This window comes from Chlorocebus sabaeus, chromosome 13 (assembly GCF_047675955.1).
Source record: "Chlorocebus sabaeus isolate Y175 chromosome 13, mChlSab1.0.hap1, whole genome shotgun sequence".
NCBI classification, from domain to species: Eukaryota; Metazoa; Chordata; class Mammalia; order Primates; family Cercopithecidae; genus Chlorocebus; species Chlorocebus sabaeus.
The window spans coordinates 45,547,430-45,568,850 of record NC_132916.1 but is presented as its reverse complement, the minus strand read 5'-3'; the positions used below and the strand labels follow the sequence as shown (position 1 = coordinate 45,568,850).

The 21,421-nt window shown below is 40.4% G+C and overlaps 2 pseudogenes; both read right to left on the bottom strand.

Annotated features, from left to right (window-relative positions):
• Nucleotides 1-948: 948 nt before the first annotated feature.
• On the bottom strand, nt 949-6,406 carry LOC103241012 (non-histone chromosomal protein HMG-17 pseudogene; annotated as a pseudogene).
• A 13,832-nt stretch (nt 6,407-20,238) lies between these two features.
• LOC103240464 (protein BTG1 pseudogene) lies at nt 20,239-21,215 on the bottom strand (annotated as a pseudogene).
• Between the last annotated feature and the right edge of the window lie 206 nt (nt 21,216-21,421).

The following is a 21,421-nucleotide window of genomic DNA, read 5'->3' as shown; positions in this document are numbered from 1 at the left end:
TGCTGTGGACTCTCAAAGTGCTGAGATTACAGGTGTGAGCCACCGTGCCCGGCCCCTCTCACTTTTTAATAGGCCATTTACTCTGGAATAGTGGTCCGAAAATTGGCAGAATATGGTATTTAATTGGTGAATTTATTTTAAATGCAGATGACTGGAATCCACCAGAGATACACTGAATGTGAGTTGTGGGATGGGAGCAGTCAGGGATCTGTATATTTTAAAAGCTCTGCAGGCAGGTGATTTTGAAGCACACCAAAGTTTCTTTGGTATTGAGGAAAATTTAATTTTTATTTATTTCTTTTATTTTATTTTTTTCCAAGCCAAACCGTATCCAGCTTTATTAAAGATACTTTCCATAAACAATCATGGTATTTCAGGCAGGACATGGACAGACAATCGTTAACAGTATACAACAACTTTCAAATTCCCTTCTTCAATGGACTACCAAAAATCAGAAAGCCACTATAAAACCCAATGAAGTCTTCATCTGATGCTCTGAACAGCGTGAGGGTTGACATTTCACATTTAGTTCTTTAACAACTTTTCACAAGCCGACTCTGACTTTCAGGAAGTGAAATGACAATAGAATTTTTCTGAAGATCCACGATCTAGAAACAGAACCACTGTTCTTTTGACAGGTGCCATCTCAGTGGCATTACTGGAAAGTCTAAATTGCCTGACACGCTGGTAACCAATGACTAGGGGTCAGGTCCCAACGGATATCTGGGCTTAAGGGAGTTAAGTCGATGCTGAGAGATGGAAAAGGAGAAGAGGACCTAAAAATGAGTTTGTTTTGCCATATCACAAGGCTTTTGTGCCAAGGTGGCCAAGTGTGTCAAAGTCAGGGAATCCTTCCTCCTGGGAGCCAAGAGGAAGTCTCTCAGAACTAGAAGGGAAAGGTGTTTTCCCCACATCAGTCCAGCTACGGAGACATTCTATTAGTGACATAGGTCCCTTCCCCCAAAAACAACGATGAAGTGTTCTGTGTGCTAACGACATAGCTTAAAAAAAAAAAAAAAAAGAAAACAAAATTCTGCATTTTTATAAAGCTTGATAAAAAATAGTATTTCAAACCATACAGTTACCAGAAGTACACAGTTATCAAAAATGCACACACTTCACTTGGCCTCTCCAGCACCTTCAGCTTTCTGTGCCTGGTCTATTTTGGCATCTCCATTTTCTGCAGGGTTATTCCCCTCCTTGCCAGAATCAGCTTTTCCCTTTTTCCCTCTCGGTACCTTCTCTCCCTTCTTTGCAGGGGCCTTTTCAAGCTTGGACTTTGGTTTTGGAGGAGCAGGTTTAGCAGACAACCTTGCGGATCTTCTCTGTGGTTCGTCCTTCACCTTGGCTTTATCTCCTTTAGCATCCGCTTCAGACTTTCTCTTCGACGTGGAGGCGGCGGCGGCGGCGAGGGCGGCTGGACGTAGGCGCCGGGTGCGGGAGGCAGGGGCGCGCGGGCTTCGGTGGGTCAGCGAGTCGTTCTCGTCTCTTCTTCTTCACACTGCTCGGGCTCCGAGGAGTTTATAAAGTGAAACTTTTCACATGACAATCTGGAAAACTGGGTTCTAATCCTGGCTGTCTTGTTAAATTGCAATGTGGCCTTGAACAAGTCGCTTGGATAAGCAGCCAAAAAGGAGGAAGGGGTCTCCTATGGAAGGTCCCTGTTTTTTTTGTTTTTTGTTTTTTGTTTTTTAGAGTTGTTCAATTTCTTTAGTTTTCTCAACTGTAAAAAGGAGGACATAACATTATTTACCTTGGGTTTGCTGTAAGGAAATTGCTTGTCACATAATAACAACTCAAAAGTTAACTTGTTAGATTGTATTTTTATTATAATCATTATTAATATTGATGCCAAAATGATACAGAACTATAATTCAGTGTAATAGACATACTATTTTTCCCCACACAACCAAGAAACAACTGGTCTCATTCATTCATTTAGATAAGTAATTGTTGCTACCCACTAGGGTCCAGGTACTGCACTGTGAGGAAAAGGAAGAGAGATCAGCCTGTTACTGTGTCTATATAGAAAGAAGTAGACATAAGAGACTCCATTTTGTTCTGTATTTGAGATACTGTTCATCTGTGACCCTACCCCTAACCTTGTTCTTGCAAGAGACATGTGCTGCGGTGACTCAAGGTTGAATGGATTTTGGGCTGTGCAGAATGTGTCTTTGTTAAACAAGTGCCTGAAGGCAGCTTGCTGGTTAAAAGTCATCACCATTCTCTTAATTTCAACTACCCAAGGACACGTACACGGCCAAAGGTCGCAGGGACCTCTGCCTAAGAAAGCTAGGTGTTGTCTAAGGTTTCTCCCCATGTGATAGACTGAAACAATGCTGCTAAAAGGTTTATGGAGATGTTTGCATATGCATCTCAAGGCACAGCATTTTCCATTAAACTTATTCATGTCACAGAGGTTTTTGTTCATATGTCTTACTGCCGATTTCCTCTTTTTTTCTTTGATCCTATTGTCCTGCCACTTCCTTGTCTTTAAGATGGTAAAGATAATTATCAATAAATACTAAGAAATACTAAGGGAACTCAGAGACGGGGCCGGCGTAGGTCCTCTGTAAGCTGAGCGCCGGTCCCCTAGGTCCCCACTTTCTCTTTCTCTATACTTTGTCTCTGTGTCTTATTTCTTTTCTCAAGTCTCTCGTTCCACCTTACGAGAAACACCCACAGGTGTGGAGGGGCAGGCCACCCCTTCACTGCACTAAACTCGGGACACAGGATTGGATACTATGGGGTCTCTGACCTTAAAAGACTGATATCCCAGTGGCCCGTGTGGTGACTCAAGCCTGTAATCCCAGCACATTGGGAGGCTGAGGCAGGCAGATACCTGAGGTTGGGAGTTTGAGACCAGCCTGGCTAACATGGTGAAACCCAGTCTCTACCAAAAATACAAAAATTAGCTGGGCATGGTGGCGGGTGCCTGTAATTCCAGCTACTTGGGAGGCTGAGGCCAGAGCATTGCTTGAACCAGGGAGGCGGAGGTTGCAGTGAGCTGAAATCGCACTACCGCACTCTAGCCTGGGTGATAGAGTAAGACTCTGTCGCAAAAAAAAAAAAAAAAAAAAAAGAAAGAAAGAAAGAAAAAAGATTATATCCTCCTTGTCAAAAGACATATATAGCTAAATATTGAAGCTGCTACTTTTTCTAAAGAAAGCCACAAGTGTTTGCTGAAAAGCCATTTCACCCACTTCCACAAAGATGATAATAGCTTCTATTAAATAGTTCATCTCTCTTCTTGAGTAGTGTGGCATATATATTATATATTAGACAATATTGTATTTTTGGCTAATTCATTGCTGTATGAGTAGCTTTGATAAAATGAGCTAAGAGGATTCAATTAAGTTCTCATTCTGATGGCACTCACTATCTTTGACTTTTATAAAGGTTTATAATCCTTGTTGCTGTAATTTTAAACACTTAATAAAAATAGTGTTAATAGCCTTTTCATCATTTAAACAGTCTTCCTTTGAGAATTCCGTTATTGCTTTTGATAAATTCCTTCTAGAAAGCATATGAGGAATGGGAAATGGTTAGATTATCATGAACATGTATAATATCAATGTTTCCTTTGTTAAAAATAGCACTAAGAATATTCAAAGATGTCATGCTTATTGTTCTATAAACTAAAACAACGTTTTCTACTAAGTTGAATAAGAATATAGATTGAACATACTTCCTTTTCTTATCTGCTCTCTCCTCCTCAAGTGTGAATTGAAGAAATTTCCCTAGGGGAGGAAAAAAATAGATCTTCCCTACATAGAAGTCAAATAATAAGTTTAAAAAAATTTGTAAAACATATGAAAAACAAAATCTAAAAAATACCTAGTTGAAAACGAATTCAGATTTCATGAAACAACATTAATAACAATAACAGATAATGAACAAAATATATTAACAAAATCAAAATGGCTAGCACATTAAAAACATTGCCACTAGTTCTTTAAGAAATACAGATTAAAGTGAAATCACATTTTTCTATAAAATTAGTATAATTTTTTTTTATAATCCATAGGTTCACAGAGGTAAGTAGAGATTTCAAAATAGCAATATGTAACATTGATAAGGGTGTGATGATACCCCCTTATTCAATGCAGCCGTGTTTATAAATGATAATTTTTTGAACGTTTTAGCAATAAAGCATCAGTCTTATTTATTTATCTATTTATTTATTTATGTATGTTTTTGAGACAGGATCTTGCTGTGTTGCCCAGGCTGCTCTTGAACTTCTGGGCTCCAATGATCTTCCTGCTTCAGTCTCCCAAAGTGCTGGGATTACAGGCGTGAGCCACTGTGCCCAGCCAAGCATCAGTCTTAAACCCACATACACTGTTTTTATCAATCTAATCTCTGAGGGATGCACATGATAGAAACCTCCACTCCAAACCAGCTTAGGTGAAACAGGGAATTATTTCTTGTGGATTATATCAGGATAGATTCTGTTACTGAAATTATATTGTTAGGAATCTGCCCCTTTTCTTTTCTTTCTTTTTTTTTTCTTTTTTCTTTTTTTCTTTTTTTTTTTTTTTTTGAGACAGAGTCTTTCTCTGTAGCCCACACTGGAGTGCTGTGGCGCGATCTCGGCTCACTGCAAGCTCCGCGTTCCGGGTTCACGCCGTTCTCCTGCCTCAGCTCCCCGAGTAGATGGGACTACAGGTGCCCGCCACTGTGCCCGGCTAATTTTGTGTATTTTTAGTAGAGACGGAGTTTCACCTTGTTAGCCAGGATGGTCTCGATCTCCTGACCTCGTGATCCACCCACCTCGGCCTCCTAAAGTGCTGGGATTACAGGCATGAGCCAACGTGCCCCATCGAATCTGCCCCTTTTCATCTCTAGTTGCCACCTCTCCTCTGTGTTAGCTTCATACCAAGGCAAGCTCTCTCAGTGATTGCTAGAAAGTTGGACCGGTGAACCCAAAATATCAGAGACAGCTCTCAACCAATGTAGAAAGTTTATTCTGCCGAGGTTAAGGAGGTCCTGAGGGTCATGTTCCCAAGGTGGTGGTGGGGGAGACTGCCAGGTCATAGGTAGATAAGAGACAAAAGGTTGCATTCTTTTGAGTCTTTGATGAGCCTTTTACTGAATACACAATTTATTCTGGCTCAGTGAGTCTGTATTTTTACATAAACAATAGGGCAGAGGAGGCAATCAGATATGCATTTGTCTCACGTGAGCAGAGAGAGGATTTTCTGTCCTGCACCTGTGAAGATATATGGTGGGGGATGCAGGGGTTGGGATGGAGTGAAATTCAACACAACTGATTCAGGGTAAATATTTTGAGGTCACGAGAAATTTCCTTGCGGGCAAATTGTGAGGGAGGTATGTAGCTCTTTTATCTTTGTAGTTATCTTATTTAGGAATTAAAATGGGAAGCAGATTTGCCTGATTGTGGTTCCCAGCTTGACTTTTCCCTTGGCTTAGTGATTTCAGGGTCCAAAGATTTATTTTCCTTTCACAGGCTGATATCAGATAGCCAACCCTAATGAAAGGGAATGGCTTTTCCACAGTAGTTCCTAGAAAAGCCCAAGAGTGAGCCTGGTTGCCTGAGTTAGGTCTCATATTCAGTCCCAAACCAGTCACTGCAGGGAGGAGGGTAGAATGCCCTGACTGCCCACGCTGGGGTCCTGCACCAGCCTTGAAGGCAGGGACGGAGTCAGCTTTATCCAAGCTCCTTGGGATACAGTGTGATTCTCCAAAGTAAGATGTTACCACCAAAAGAAGGGGAAATGGAAGTGAGTCAGGAAAAATCAACAGATGCTCACTGCACAGTTTCATCCTTAAATAACACTCCTGTAAATCAATATTAAGAAATAATAAATGCAAAGATTAACATCCAAATGTTTAATATAGCTTTGGTTATAATACTTAAAAAAAAAAAAGAACAAAATCCCAAAACCTTGAATAATACTGTTGTTTGACAATAGGCAAATTGTAAATTAAGAAGTACAAAATGTATTAGGGAGCCATAAAATTATGTTTCAAATACCCTTTAGTGCTTATGAGGAAAGTATACTTTATGATATAAAGTCATAAAGGCAGAATGTCATATATACAGTAAGAGCTCACCTATGTAAAAAAAAATGCAGAAAACAAACCTAGGACAATCTATTAAAATAATAATTAGTTCTAAGAACTGTTGGACTTATTCATAAAACATGGTTTTTTTGGAGTGTTATTTAATGGCAAGAATTTTTATTCTGAATATTATTTCTTTATAATTTCCATACGTTTACATATGTTACAATAAGAAACCGAGAGGTGCGCTGCATTTAACTAGAAATTCTAATAACTTCACTTAAATTATTATGATATTCCAAACATCATTTTAAAGTGCTTTCGGGTACGCTGTCTCATAATGTCTCACATAGTCAGTTGTCAGTTTGATTTGCTCCATAAGGGTATTGTTCTTCTATAGGAGCCATAAATAAAAGCTGTTGATTGACACAGTGATTCATTTGTTCATTCATCCAACTACCTAGGAATTGTTGGAGGGATTAAAAAATAACCCCTAAAGGAATTTGCTAAAATTAGGAAGGTAAGAAAGCTTTTAAATTATCTTGGGTCAGTGAACAGGTTTTTGCAGTGATTAGAATATGTTAATTATTCTTTGTTTTAAGTAAATGAAGAGCTAAACGAATGTCAGCAATTCTGTCAATGTCACTGTGTGTGAAGAGGTTATGCTTATGATAGCATTCTATTGCAATCATAAAAATCATTTAGGAGTGTTTTTTCTGCAAGATTTTAGAAATGTATCCTATGATTAATTTTTAAATATATTATGAATGTCAAATATAATACTTACATACTAAATATATTCGGAGTTAATTTTCTACACATTCACTTATGAATAATTTGTATTCTATCTGCTGGTTGAGGTGGAATTTCTGGTCAAAGGGTATTTGTGACTGCTGCTCCCTGAAACTTCGGCTTCATGAGAGGAAGTAGTGCCTCCAAGCCTCAGAGACAACTGTGGCCAACTCCCACAAAAAAAGACAGCAGACATTTTCTGGTCAAGAGTCTATTAGGAGAGAATGTAGAATGACCCTCAAGGCAAGCTGGAGGCAGTGATCTTGGCTATATAAGGCTAACTGGATCGGTTAGCCTTAAGGCCAGTTGGAGGCAGTGATCTTGGCTATATAAGGCTACCTGGATAAGTATTAGGGTGATGGTCAAGGGAGCCAACACCAACATACATAAGAAACTTTCTTTCCTTTTTATTATGACCTAGAATTTTTATTATATATTTACTGAAATTTGGCCAAACATAGTAGCTCATGCCTCTCTGTAACCCCACCACTTGGGAGGCCGAGGTGGGAGGATCACTTGAGGCCAGGAGTTCAAGACCAGTCTGGGCAAAATAGCAGCATCAAAAAACAAAAACCAAAAATTAGCTGGACACGGTGGCACACTCCTGTAATCTCAACTACTCAGGATGCTGAGGCTGGAGGATCACTTGAGCCCAGGAATTTGAGGCTGCAGTGACTTATGATCATGCCAATGCACTCCAACCTAGTCAATGGGAGCAAGTCTCTGTCACTAAAAAGAAAAAAATAAGCAAATAAATGAAATAATTTGTATGGATTTAAATACTAATTTTTATTATTTATCAGTCCTGGGCATGTACAAAAAGAAAAATATAAGCAGAATACATGGGTTAAAATATTACTTAAAACTTTCTCACATTTGAAGTCTAATTCTTTTGAGAGACTCTGAGTTATTGATACCCCAGCTTTTCCTTATAATAATATAATCCTTTGCGTAATGAAGAGTATTAGTGATGTGGTATATTTTCAGCTCAATTGTGAAATATATACATAAAAAAAGAGTATGTAACATATCAGTACAGTTGAACAAATAGTTAAATATAAACCCATATATCAAGAGAATATTATGAGCGCCTCAGAGCCCATGATTTCCTTCCTTCCTTCCTTCCTTCCTTCCTTCCTTCCTTCCTTCCTTCCTTCCTTCCTTCCTTCCTTCCTTCCTTCCTTCCTTCCTTCCTTCCTTCTTTCCCTTCCTTCCTTCCTTCCTTCCTTCGAGATGAAGTCTCACTCTGTCACCCAGGCTGGAGTACAGTGGCACGATCTTGGCTCACTGCAACCTCTGCCTCCCAGGTTCAAGCAATTCTCCTGCCTCAGCCTCCTGAGTAGCTGGGATTATAGGCATACACCACCATGCCTGGCTCATTTTTTTATTTTTCATAGACACAGGATTTCACTATGTTGTCCAGGCTGGTCTTGAACTCCTGACCTCAAGTGATCCACCCACTTTGGCCTCCCAAAGTGCTGTGACTACAGGCATGAGCCACCACTCCTGGCCCCATAATGCACTGTCTTTTCCCTTTATAATAACTACAGTCTGCTTTTATAATTATTTCTTTGCTTTTTTTCTATAGTTTTATCAAGTATATTTGCAGCTAAAAACAAAGATTTGTCTCTTGTCTCTGTTCCCTACCTTTCCCTTTCTGTGTCACAGTGGGCTCTGAATTAGAAAAGTACCTGTGCCTCATCCCATGACAGGTAGATAATGTTGAATGCAGTCATGAAGTCAAGCCTGTCCAGAGTTGGTGGGGGATTCCTACCAGGAATGACTCCTACCATCAATGACTCCTATTAGGTCACTGATGTATGTAATGGGTTCTTCCCAGACTTGAAACCAGGAGCTAGTCAATCCATTCAATCTCCTGGTTAGCAGTCAGAACTATAAAGTCATGTAGGCCACTAATGTGACCTCTGATGGGGTTGTCAATAGTAACCACTGAAGACTTTTTTTTTTTTTTTTTTTTTTCCGGTACGGAGATACAGCCAGTTTTGTGCTGCAGTGACTTAGGGTAGTTTTTGAGCAGCCAGAGGAGAGGCAATGCTGGCTTCTTCTTTTCCCTACATAATGCAAAGCAAGAAGGTGACAGATGCTACCTGTCTCTAGGACCAGAGCTTATTGTGTCCAGATAACTTACTACTCATTATATCTGTCATTCATTGAATTCCAAATACTGTTCTTAATGATTCATGCACAATAGTTTACTTAGCACCTCACTAAACCATACAGGGTAGTTACTGTTATACAGATGAATATATATATATTTTTTTAACAAATGAAGGAACTAATGCCTTCATAATTACTTGCCCAGGATTCCACAGCTAATAAATGTACTTGAATTTATGCTTTGAACCCCAATGTGGCTTCTACAATTCTGAAGGTACGCAGACAAGTTATACTTGGTAGTAGCAGGTTTTCATTTCTGTCTTTACAAAAAATGCATGATTTTATACTGTACCTGAAAAAAATTTCTTTAAAAGCTGACCTCATGTATTTTCTTAAAAGTTTTATTGTGTAGGTGGGGCGCGGTGGCTCACACCTGTAATTCTAGGACTTTGGGAGGCCAAGGAGGGGGGATCGCCTGAGGGCAGGAGTTCAAGACAAGCCTGGCCAACAAGGCAAAACCCTGTTTCCACTAAAAATACAAAAATTAGCTGGGCGTGGTGGCACACATCTGTAATCCCAGGTACTCGTAAGGCTGAGGCAGGAGAATCGCTTGAACCTGGGAGGCGGAGGTTGCAGTGAGCTGAGATCATGCCACTGCACTCCAGCCTGGGCAACAATACTGAGATTCCGTCTCAAAAAAGAAAAAAAGAGTTCTATTGTGTCTCCAACACATTTTTGTTCTTGGAAGCTGAGGAGATAGAAGATAGCCTATTGAATACAGTACTCCAATCCCCAAGCCACCCTCCACATATTTATAGTAGGGATTGGGGAATTCTGTCCTTTAAGCTGCATTTGCAATGCTTACCAATAGAGGGAGGGATCAGACCGTGAAGAAGAGCAGTAAGACCAGGCTAAGGAACTCCTTGGTTACTTCATGATCTTCTTTGGCAACTGGAAGTAGATTGAGCATGAACCCCGTGAACTCTTTGTTAATGAAAGCAGACATCTTCTTGTTATCTGGAAGAGAGGAGTTTGCAACCCCAGTGAGGGGAAGTGCCAGTTTGTAGGGACTTGAAGTGAAAAAAACCTAATTTGCTTAGTGTTCTATAGCCAAGTTTCTCTTTTTCTGTTTTTGTTTTTTGAGACAGGATCTCACTCTGTTGCCCAAGCTGAAATGTAGTGGCATGATGACAGCTTACTGCAGCCTCAACATCCTGGGATCAAATGATCCTCCTACCTTAGCCTCCTGAGTAGCTAGGACCACAGGCCTGTGCCACCTCACCCAGCTACTTTTAAAATTTTTCATAGACAGGGTTTCCCTATGTTGCCCATGCTGGTCTTGAACTCCTAGGCTTAAGCAATACTTCCACCTTGGCCTCCCAAAGTTGTGAGATTGTAGGTATGAACTGCAGTGCCTGGCTGAGCCAGGTTTCTCAACTTCAGCACTATTGGCTTTTTAGACCAAATAACCCCTTGTTCTTAGGGGCTGTCTTGGCATTTTAATGTGTTTAGCAACATCCCTGGCCTCTCCCAACTAGACATCATAGCACCCTCCTTCCTGCCCCAGCTGTGTGACCATCAAAAACATTTCCAGGCATTGCTAAATGTCCCCAGGGGAGCAAAATTGCCACTGATTGAAAACCACTATCCTAGAGATCTGAGATCTCCTGAAGACCTAGAAGATAAGTAAAGATATTCTCTTCCTGGTGACTGGGGAATCTAGGGCTCTTATTGTTCTGGGATTCCACAATTCAAAGGTATGCATGCAATGAATGGAGTTAGGCACAGTCCATAAACGTATGAACAATGGGCATAAAAGTATGAACAAAGGGTAACCAGTATCTTAACACCAGGCAGAGTGATAAAAGCAGCAGCAGCTTGAAACTTTACGAGTGGGGAGAAAAGAATGGAAACTGGATCAAAAGGGAGGAAGTAGAGATGATCTCTGACAAGATGGGGTGATCAGGCTCAAGAAGCAAAGCCCCCCACAAGGGAAGAACTCTTATATCTGTATGGATGGGAAGAAGCTGTGAAATTACTTTAGCCGATTCAAACACTTCTCTCTCAACTTTCATCTTCCAGTATTTGCCGTCTCACTTACTAGTTTTGTTGCCCCTTAGCCACTCATTTTAGAAACTTTGGAGTCATTTTTTTAATAGTGACTCTTTTCAGAAAGGAAGGGATTTTTTTTAAGATGGAATTTCGCTCCTGTGGCCTAGGCTCTGGAGTGCAATGGCATGATCTCAGCTCACTGCAACCTCCAGCTCTCAGGTTCAAGCGATTCTCCTGCCTCAGCCTCCCGAGTAGCTGAGACTACAGGCATGCACCACCATGCCTGGCTAATTTTTGTATTTTTATTTATTTTTATTTTTATTTTATTTTTATTTTTTTTGAGACAGAGTTTCACTCTGGTTGCCTAGGCTGCAGTGCAATGGCATGATCTGGGCTCACCGCAGTCTCCGCCTCCCAAGTTCAAACGATTCTCCTGCCTCAGCCTCCCTAGTAGCTGGGATTATAGGCATGTGCCACCATGCCTGGCCAATTTTCTATTTTTAGTAAAGACAGGGTTTCTCCATGTTGGTCACGCTGGACTCGGACTCCCAACCTCAGGTGATCTGCCTGCCTTGGCCTCACAAAGTGCTGGGATTACAGGCGGGAGCCCCCGTGCCCGGTCATTTTTGTATTTTTAGTAGAGACTGGGTTTCACCATGTTGGCCGGGCTGGTCTCAAACTCCCAACCTCAGGTCATCCGCTCACCTTGCCCTCCCAAAGTGCTAGGATTACAGTCGCGAGCCACCACGCCCAGCCTAAAGAAAGGGATTTAAATATGAATTTTCTTGTCTAATAGGAACTTCCATGCCCATAACAGAATCTAGGTTACTTTGAGGGTTATAAGGAACATTTTTCGTTGCATGTTCCAGCACACTGGCAACAACTTCCTTCCTTGCAAGCATGCTGGCTACCACAACCTAAAATATGTTTAATCAGGACAGAACACTCAAACTAATCCTAGATAAGAGGAAAAAACAAACAAACAAACAAACTAATAATATACAACTTGTAAAGCATATGGATTCACAGACCCACATATTTTGTAATGCTATGCAAAGTCTCTGATACTGCCAGGAACTCTGTATTTGGCAAAAGGAATAATCATGGGTCCGGGGTCTTAATACCAACAGGTAGGTCACTGGTTAGTGCTCCTGATAGGCTCAGATGCACCCTTTAATGCAGCTGGGACTCAGTCTAAGTTATCCATTCACATCTCCAGAGACCGTTTGCAGAAAGGATAGTATATGGATCCATCTCACCTGTGATGGTTAATAGTGAATTTCAACTTGTTTGGATTAAAGGATGCAAAGTATTGTTCCTAGGCGTGTCTGTGAGGGTGTTTCTCTGTAGGCTGAGAAAGGCAGACCCACCTTCAATTTGGGTGGGCACAATCTAATCAGCTGCCAGCACAGCCAGAATAAAAGCAGGCAGAAGAACGTGGAAAGATTAGATTGGTTTAGTCTTCCGGCCTACATCTTTCTCCCATGTTGGATGCTTCCTGCCCTCCAATATTAGACTCCAAGTTCTTCAGCTTTGGGACTTGGACTGGCTTCCTTGCTCCTTGGCTTGCAGATAGCCTATTGTGGGACCTCACCTTGTTATTGTGTGATTCAATACTCCTTAATAAACTCCCCTTTATATATACATCTAATCTATTAGTTCTGCCCCTCTAGAGAATCCTGATACACCATCCAGTGATCAGCTCTTTTGTTAAAGTATGGCTTCTAATACTAAATCACTAAAAACCATTAGATTATCACATTCAAGGGCATCTGGCTTAAACATTGTTGCATTGTTTACTGGAGTGGGCCATAATAAGCAGGACACAATAAATGTTAATTAACTGAGTGCATGGATAATTAAATGAGTAAATGCATGGCTACACTCAGAGCTTAGAATAGTCTAATATTAACATTTGTCCTCAAACGTGGAAACACTTCTACTTTTTCTGAGCATTTGCTCTAGAATCCAAGGGCATTTTAATTAGAGGATGGCATGGTCTTCTGCTGAGATTCTTTTTATCAACTGAAGCACCCATTCTGCAAAGACTCTTGAGTGTTAGCTAGTAACAACTCAGAGTTTTCCCTCTCTCTTTACAGAGAATTTCCCTAGGTCAAATGCCAGCCAGGAGCTACCTCCTCTACCTTGAAAGCTACACTGCCTTAACCTTGGCCAATGGCTGACTGGTGTGGGAATCCAAAAGTCCTCCTCCTTGCCTCAAGGTGACTCAAATCTGTGTTGTAATTCACGTCCCAGATCTTCTCCAGTGAAACAAACTAAAGCTTCTGTTCAGCTGACACCACACTCTTTCTAAGCTTTATTTTCTCCTGCTTTATTCCTCTTCCTTCACTCCTCTTCTTCTGAAAAGACCCTCCAATGAAACATTTGAACAAGGCTGTGGATACATGAGGGAATCTTATAAGTTGAGTGCTATGCAGGCAAGTTAAAAAAAAATGCCTTAAGCTCTCAACATCCATGAAATATCATTTTACATACATTTTAAGAACAATGTGATTGTTAAAGATAATTATTATTGAGATCTCTATATTTTACAAAATCAACTCTATATAAATGTACTAAACTAACTACTGAGTACTATGCTCAGTACCTTGGTGACAGGATCATTCATACTCCAAACCTCAGCATCACACAATATACCCAGGTATAATCTTAGAGGGTACACAGATCTGCATGTGTATCCTCTAAGTCTAAAATAAAAGTTGAAAAAAATGTACTGGGTTTTCTTGCTGGGGTTAAGTGAGTTAGTAAGACAAGATCCCTTCTTGTCTGGGCACGGTGACTCACGCCTATAATCCCAGCACTTTGGGAGGCTGAGGCAAGCGGCTCATCTCAGATCAGGAGTTCAAGACCAGCCTGGTCAACATGGTGAAACCTTGTGTTTCCTGAAAATACCAAAATTACCTGGGCATGGTGTCACATGCCTGTAATCCCAGCTACTAGGGAGGCTGAGGCAGGAGGATCACTTGAACCTGGAAGGCGGGGGTTGCACTGAGCCACGATCGTGCCACTGCACTCTAGGCTGGGTGACACAGTGAGACTCTGCCTCAAAAAAAAAAAAAAAAGAAAAGAAAAAGAAAAAAGATTGCTTCTTCAAAGGAGTTAGGTGGGGATTTGGGCAAGTAAACAATGGGGCTGTGCTAATGTGGTAGCCGAGCTGTGGAGCCGGAGAGAAGCAGTTATTAATCTCATCTGCCGGAATGGGGGAAGCTTCTCAGGGATGGTAACATTTCAGATGGTTCTTGAAGGGCGACTAGAATTCCAACAGGTAGAAAAGGGGGAAAGGAAAGTTTGGGGCACAGAAAGCCTTCTCATGTGGCTAAAGCAGGTGCTTCTCAGGAATAGAGGACAGAAGCATGAGCATTTGGATAGGATTACTGTGAAGGGCCTGGGATGCCATACCCAACTTTGTTTTTGTTTTGTTTTGTTTTTTTGAGATGCGGTCTCACTCTGTTGCCCAGGCTGGAGTACAGTGGAATGATCACAGCTCATTGCAGCCTCCACCTCCCGGGCTCAAGAAATCCTCTAACCTCAGTCTCCCGAGTAGCTGGGACTACAGACGTGTGCCACCAAGCCTGTCAATTTTTTTGGATTTTTATATAGAGTGAGACCTCACTATGTTGCCCAGGCTAGTCTTGAACTCCTGGGCTCAAGCAAACTCCTTCCTCAGCTTCCCAAAGTGCTAGGATTACATGTGTGAACCACCATTCCTGGCCCATACACAATTTTTTGTCTTGTAATTATAAATGCCTCTCTGCCCCTCGCCCTGATTTTCATTTCCCTATAAATTGCTTTATTCAGCTTTCATTCTCATAAACTAATTTCAGTTCATGTTATAAAGCATTCAGCATGATGCTATACCCTACCATGCTGAAATGCTTTGTAATATGAACAAAATTAGACAGGGAAAAGAGGAGAAGAAACCTGCAATTTTCATCTTCATCTCCTTTCTTGGGCATTAATGGAGAGAAGAAGAAACAAAATTGGTAGAAAAACTAACTTCTATAAAAAGATGGAACTCAATCCCTCAACAAAGGAGAAAATAAACTAACATACTGAGCATCTACTACTACTACTAAATATATAACGCACTTTAGAATCAATTCATTTAGTTCTCACTAATTACTCCATAGGGTGTGTAACTGTGATTATCTCAAGTATGAAGATAACAAACCTTAAGCACAGGAATCCAGTCCATGGCCAAGGCCACACAGCTGCTGTGAGGTGGCACGCTCTCTCTCCAGACTTTGCCTCTGTGCAGCAGCTTCCTAGGAAGCACTAACTAACTGTGCACGCCAGGGGCCAGAAACACAGCATCTAAGAATTGGGTACTGAAATCCTGGGTGTTCCTTTCGTAAATCATTGAGGAAATAAAAGAGGGAGGGAAGCAAAATAGAAAGAGGATTATTTAACCTGAGAGAGATGACTGAAAAAAAGGGAAAGCGTATTAGAGATAGGAAAGAGAGAAATGTTAAAAAGAAAAAATAAACATATGCTTTAAAAACATTAGATTGGCCGGGTGCGGTGGCTCACACCTGTAATCCCAGCATTTTGGGAGGCCGAGGCAGGCGGATCACAAGGTCAGGAGATCGAGACCATCCTGGCTAACAAGGTGAAAGCCCGTCTCTATTAAAACAAAACAAAACAAAACAAAATTAGCTAGGCGTGGTTGTGCGTGCCTGTAGTCCCAGCTACTTGGAGGCTGAGACAGTAGAATGGTGTGAACCCAAGACGCGAGGCTTGCAGTGAGCAGGATCACACCACTGCACTCCAGCCTGGGTGACACAGCAAGACTCCATCTCAAAAGAAAAAAAACCAAAAAACTAAAAACAAAAAAAACAAAAAAACACATTAGATTGATTATCAATTATTATTTCCTCTAATAAGATATATAAGATACAAGAGTTACTTTTCTCAATATCTAATGGGAAAAAAACAGGAAAACTTTGGTAGTTTTAAGTGTGTGTGTATATATATATGCATATATATATGTATACACACATTCAAGTAGACATATACACACAAGTGTATATATACACACGTGTATACATATACTATATGTCTTTGTTGTTTTCATATATAGGTATATATACCTAATATAGGGGTGTGTGTGTGTATGTGTGTGTGTGTATACATACATATATACACACACACACACACACTTAAAACTACCAAATGTTTCCCTGTTTCTTCCATTAAAAAATGTGTGTACGTGAGTATTTTCTTAAGCTGGTAAGGCAGACTTTATTCAAGGAGGCCATGGTGCTAGGTATGGGCACCACTACAACTCAGTCTCAGTGGGAGATAGAGAATGGACTCAACTCCCAGTATATTTTGATCTTTGTTGTACTTAGGTTTAAATTATGAAGTGGAACTCAAGAAAAAGAAGACTTTGAAAGGAATGGTTATAATCTTTTGTACCAGTGTAAATGCCTTTAAATATTCACCATCTAAAATGCTTTAAAAATATTCCCAATAAAGTATTATTCACATTTCAAGTCTATTAAAATTACTGAATTTTCTGAAATATATTGAATTATTTTGAAATGTTTTCCTCCATATGTATAATAATTATAATTTATTTCATAAAATACAGTGTTATTTTCCCTGTGGATTAGTATTGCTAGGTTAGACTTGGCTCTAGAATGCAAAAGGAAATATTAGATTTCAGACAATCGGGGAATTTTCTGCCCATGCACGGTAGATAAACACATATTATACTATTAAGATATATTGTATTTCTTCTCTCTTCCACTTGGGAAAACAAAGCCTATAAATCCTATTTATACTGTTAGTAATGGGGTCTTTGTTTAGTGAACCTTATAGAACATCAGGTGTTTTTTCTCCTTGGGTCCTTAAACTGAAACTTAATTGTCCCATGTCACATCTGTTCACATCAATCAAGTTACATTATTTTCTCTACAATGTGTTATTTGAGTTAATATGATTGATGTGACTAAATGTGATGGATCAAAAAGGTCTGTTAGGCACTACAGAAAATTTCAGAATCTCAGGTCTGCAGGCCAATGAATCTCTTTCTATGCATAATTTGGTGTAGAGTTAAATTTAGAAGAGCAATACAGTTCACTGGATTAAGAATTTTTGACACTGATTCTTGACAGGCTCCTTTTTGATGATAAAGAGAAAGTATGAGTAATTTCCTAGGGCAGAGTTAAAGTTTGGGAGTCATTACCCTGCTGTAAATCAGATAAATTCAGGAAGGAATTAGAGTGGAAAAGGATTTGCCGTTGGAAGACTGGGTTTGGAATCCCAGCTCCTCATGTTCCAGTAATGGGGCCTTGCAGAAATTGCTTGAATTCTTGGAACCACAGTTTCTCATCTGTATCATCTATCACATGAAGTAGTGTGAGAATACCAGGAAAGAATATAACTAAAGGAAAGTTATAAATTACAAAGTATTATGACAAGACTCCACAGTTTTCTTGAGAGCTTAGACTGAATCAGAAACAAATTAATTATTTAAAAACCCACAGAAAGAATAGTGATTAAAATAATTAGGTCTTTGATACCCAGGAGCACCATAAATTGTGAAAGGAGGTCAAGTGATGGGTGGAGTAGAATGCCTCCTGTTCAGCATCCTTGCATATCTCGAATAGTTACCCTTCTCTTTTAACCATCATAGATTCTAACGTCAAACGTCTGAGTGGTCATTCCTGTTGAAAATATTCTCGGCCGGGCGCGGTGGCTCAAGCCTGTAATCCCAGCACTTTGGGAGGCTGAGACGAGTGGATCACGAGGTCAGGAGATCCAGACCATCCTGGCTAACACGGTGAAACCCTGTCTCTACTAAAAAATACAAAAAGCTAACCGGGTGAGGTGGCGGGCGCCTGTAGTCCCAGCTACTCCGGAGGCTGAGGCAGGAGAATGGCGTAAACCCGAGAGGTGGAGCTTGCAGTGAGCTGAGATCTGGCCACTATACTACAGCCTGGGCGACAGACTGAGACTCCGTCTCAAAAAAAAAAAAAAGAAAAAAGAAAAAAAAGAAAATATTCTCTTGTCAGCTGATACATTCTCAACTTGTATTTTCACCAGAGTTTTACTTTTATTTTAGTTTTATAATTATAGTAGTAATTATAAATTTAAAAATGGGGAAGCTGTATCAGTGTTCTCAGAACTGTCCAAGTGGCATCATGGTTTGGAATTTTCTTCTTTCTACATTCTATTCTTGCCAAAGACATCTGTTCAGAATCTACAAGTGACTGTGAGTTCCTCTTTTATTTGTTTTTATAGATGGCCTGTTGTAAAGTAACTTGTAAGATTTTTTATCTGTAACTTTAAACAAACTTTAAGCTAATTGTATCTATAGTAAACATCAGACACACGGTCTTAAGCAGAATGAAGAGTTGTATCATTACCTAGAAGTTGGAGTAGGAAAAGAAAGGCAGTGGCTGGAGAGTGAAGGTGCAGGAAAAAGAGCCTTTGTTGAGGGATCAAGATACTCGTATTTGGCAAAGAGGACCTGCCTTCTACTAAGGTCAACTGTAGTTGAAATCATCATTCTATTTTCGGCTTTAACCTTGGCAAAGACATTTAAGCCCTCTGTGCTTCAGTCTTCTCATGAATAAAATTGTTGCTTCTGTAGCTAAACTTCTGCATTGTGAGGTTGCCAATGGACCACAACAACTCAAATGTGCTTCTTTATGTCTCTAGGCAGTCAGAAAAAAATATATAAACCAGTTATAGCCCAAGTCAGCATGAAGCAGTAGGATCCAAACATTTAATTTTTCTCTTTAGGTAACTTCATTTATCTTGTAATACTCAGGTTCTTTTGGGATTCTGCTTCCCTTCTGGGTTCCTCCCCAAGTAGCATCTTTTGGAAGAATAGTGGAGTTACTGGACCGCTAGAAGCATCTTTTGCAGTGTGCTGAAGTTATTAGTCTGGGGTTATTGAGAGAATTAAGGGAAATGTGTCTCCTTGGCCCTAGGCTGGTCCTTGTGGTTGAGGGGTGCACTGGCTGGTTTATTTCATTCATGAACTGTTTCCGTTGATGGTATTTATTGCCGACAATTATAGCAATGAGCTTGTGTTCTCTTTGTCCTCAGCTCACTGAGGTCTTTGTACTCTCTTTCCATTGATTTGGCTCCACCTTGTTACCCCTTAGGAGTGTCTGAACTCCTTAACTCCAGTTAGAGTGTTCTGCCCTTCAAACCCCAGTTCTAAGAACTTTCATCCTAATTACAGCAGCTACTTCTGACAAGCTCTCAGGTAGAACTCAGAGTTGCTATTAAATTTACTTGACATGCTCTCTCTCCAGTTCTGACAGGTAGTCTCTTTCCAAAGTCTCAAAGATAGAGAAGGGGCCAGATCTCCTCATTTGGAGTTTACCCAATATACCTGTGTTCTTTGGAAAGAAGACTGGAGAAGGTCTATCGGATCCATGTGTCATACTTCCCATACTTCCTTTCTCCCTTTTCTTTCTTCTCTCTACCTTCCTCCCTCTACCCCTCTCACTCAAAAGGAAGAGCTTTTATTTCCTGTACATTGTATTCTTCTTTTCTCAATAGAGCTATAAGACTTTTCTACCTCTTACAAATAGGAGTATCTTTTTGCTCTATAGGAGAAATTCTATGATCTGGTCTATCATGTTGTATGGTTTGGGTTATGAAAAGTGAGTCTAATCTTTGTTAGAGCAAATAATTATTTATTTTACTTTGATCATTTAAATTAAAATAAGGGCTAAACCATATAGTAAAATATGAGAACCTTCTCTCTTTTTTTAAAAAAATGCCAAGATAACAAACAATTTATTATAGAGAGAAGAAAAATTTCTCATCCGAAATATAGAAATCTGTACAACTTTGCCACAATCAATATACGTGAACTGCATAAATTTACACCAGTTCATAATTTACCAAATAAAAGATGACTAACAAAGTTCACAAAAAAGATGGTGGTTTGTGGAAAAGACTTTTACCCAATTAAGGACAAGGAAAGTTACAAATCAGACCTCCACTTTCTAAAAATAAGAGGTTTACTCAGTCTTAGAAAACTACAAGCTAGCAAATATACAGAGAGCTGGCTGGTGCTAACACTACAGTTGAGACAGTATCTTTTTAAGGGTCTTTTAAAAGCCTGTTGCCATGGCAGATTCTGGTCACTTGCTACTTTCAAGGACAAAAACACAATACAAGGTCTGACCATTTCCCCAGGTCATGCTTACTAGTTTGTTTTTATATACACTTATATATATTTAAGTGCCAGGTAAAAGTCTTGTCGTAAAATTTCCAGTACTACCATGTTTAAAACGTTCAGCTTTCCTATTGAGCTGCCAAAAAGGTTAACAGTAACAATTTAAGTGTAATAGTGCAAATTCCTCTGCGAGATTTACTGCAGAGAAAGGTTCTTTGAAATACAGATTTTCTTTAAAGGGACTGATGTAAAAATTCAGGTATGTCTGGGAGAAACTGAAACTACCCTAGGACTTCCCTCCCTAGCAAATAAAGTGATCATTTACTTGGACTCATAGGCTATTAAAATTAATCATTGAAAGGTACTGTCCAAACTATGGCACTGTCACTTAAAAAAAAATTTTTTTACCACTCTATCTTGTGCCAGATCTTCATAGCTGTGACATGGTTTAAATTCCATAATCCATCCCCAAGAGGAGCCCACCCAAAGCAAAAATCAAATTTATCCATCATTATAAGATGATCCATCCACAGACTATATCTTAACATGATACAGTCATCACATTGTAGTTTTTGGTAGGGCTCCTTCTGCCCAAGAGAAGTTCCTCCTTACAGCTGATTCGGCTGTCTACCATTTGCACGTTGGTGCTGTTTTGAGTGCTACCTCCTGCTGGTGAGGCTTCATACAGCACACAGATGGAGCCATCCTCTCCAATTCTGTAGGACACTTCGCAGGGGTCAACACAGAGCGTGAGTTCACTTGGGAGAAGCCTGAACAGCTCCTGACTGTTCGGTCCAATCCGCTGTGCTGCCTGTCCAATCGGAGGATCCATTTTATGGTTGATGCGAATACTACAGTAACCTGATCCCTTGCATGGCTTTCCTGGGAACCAGTGATGTTTATAATGTTCTGCCAGCAGCTCCTGCAGGCTCTGGCTGAAGGTCTGCAGCTGTCGCTCGCTCGTGAGCCCTTTGGTGTGGAGGAACTTGGAGATGAAGGACACAGCGACGGCGATCTCACGTATCATGGTGGCGGCCCCGGTGTACAAGGGATGCATGGGGGCGGCCTGGGATCGGCAGCGCGGCCCAGACGGCGGAGCGGCCACCCTAGGCTTCCTCACCGGGCAGAAGGCTGAGAGGAAGAGAGGGCGTGAGGGGCTGACGGCTACTTTTGTTTTTCTTTCTTTAGACTAAAAAAGTTATTTTCGATATAGGAGGCGGCAGGAGAGAGGAAGAAACGAGCGATGGCGGCCTGGTCACATCG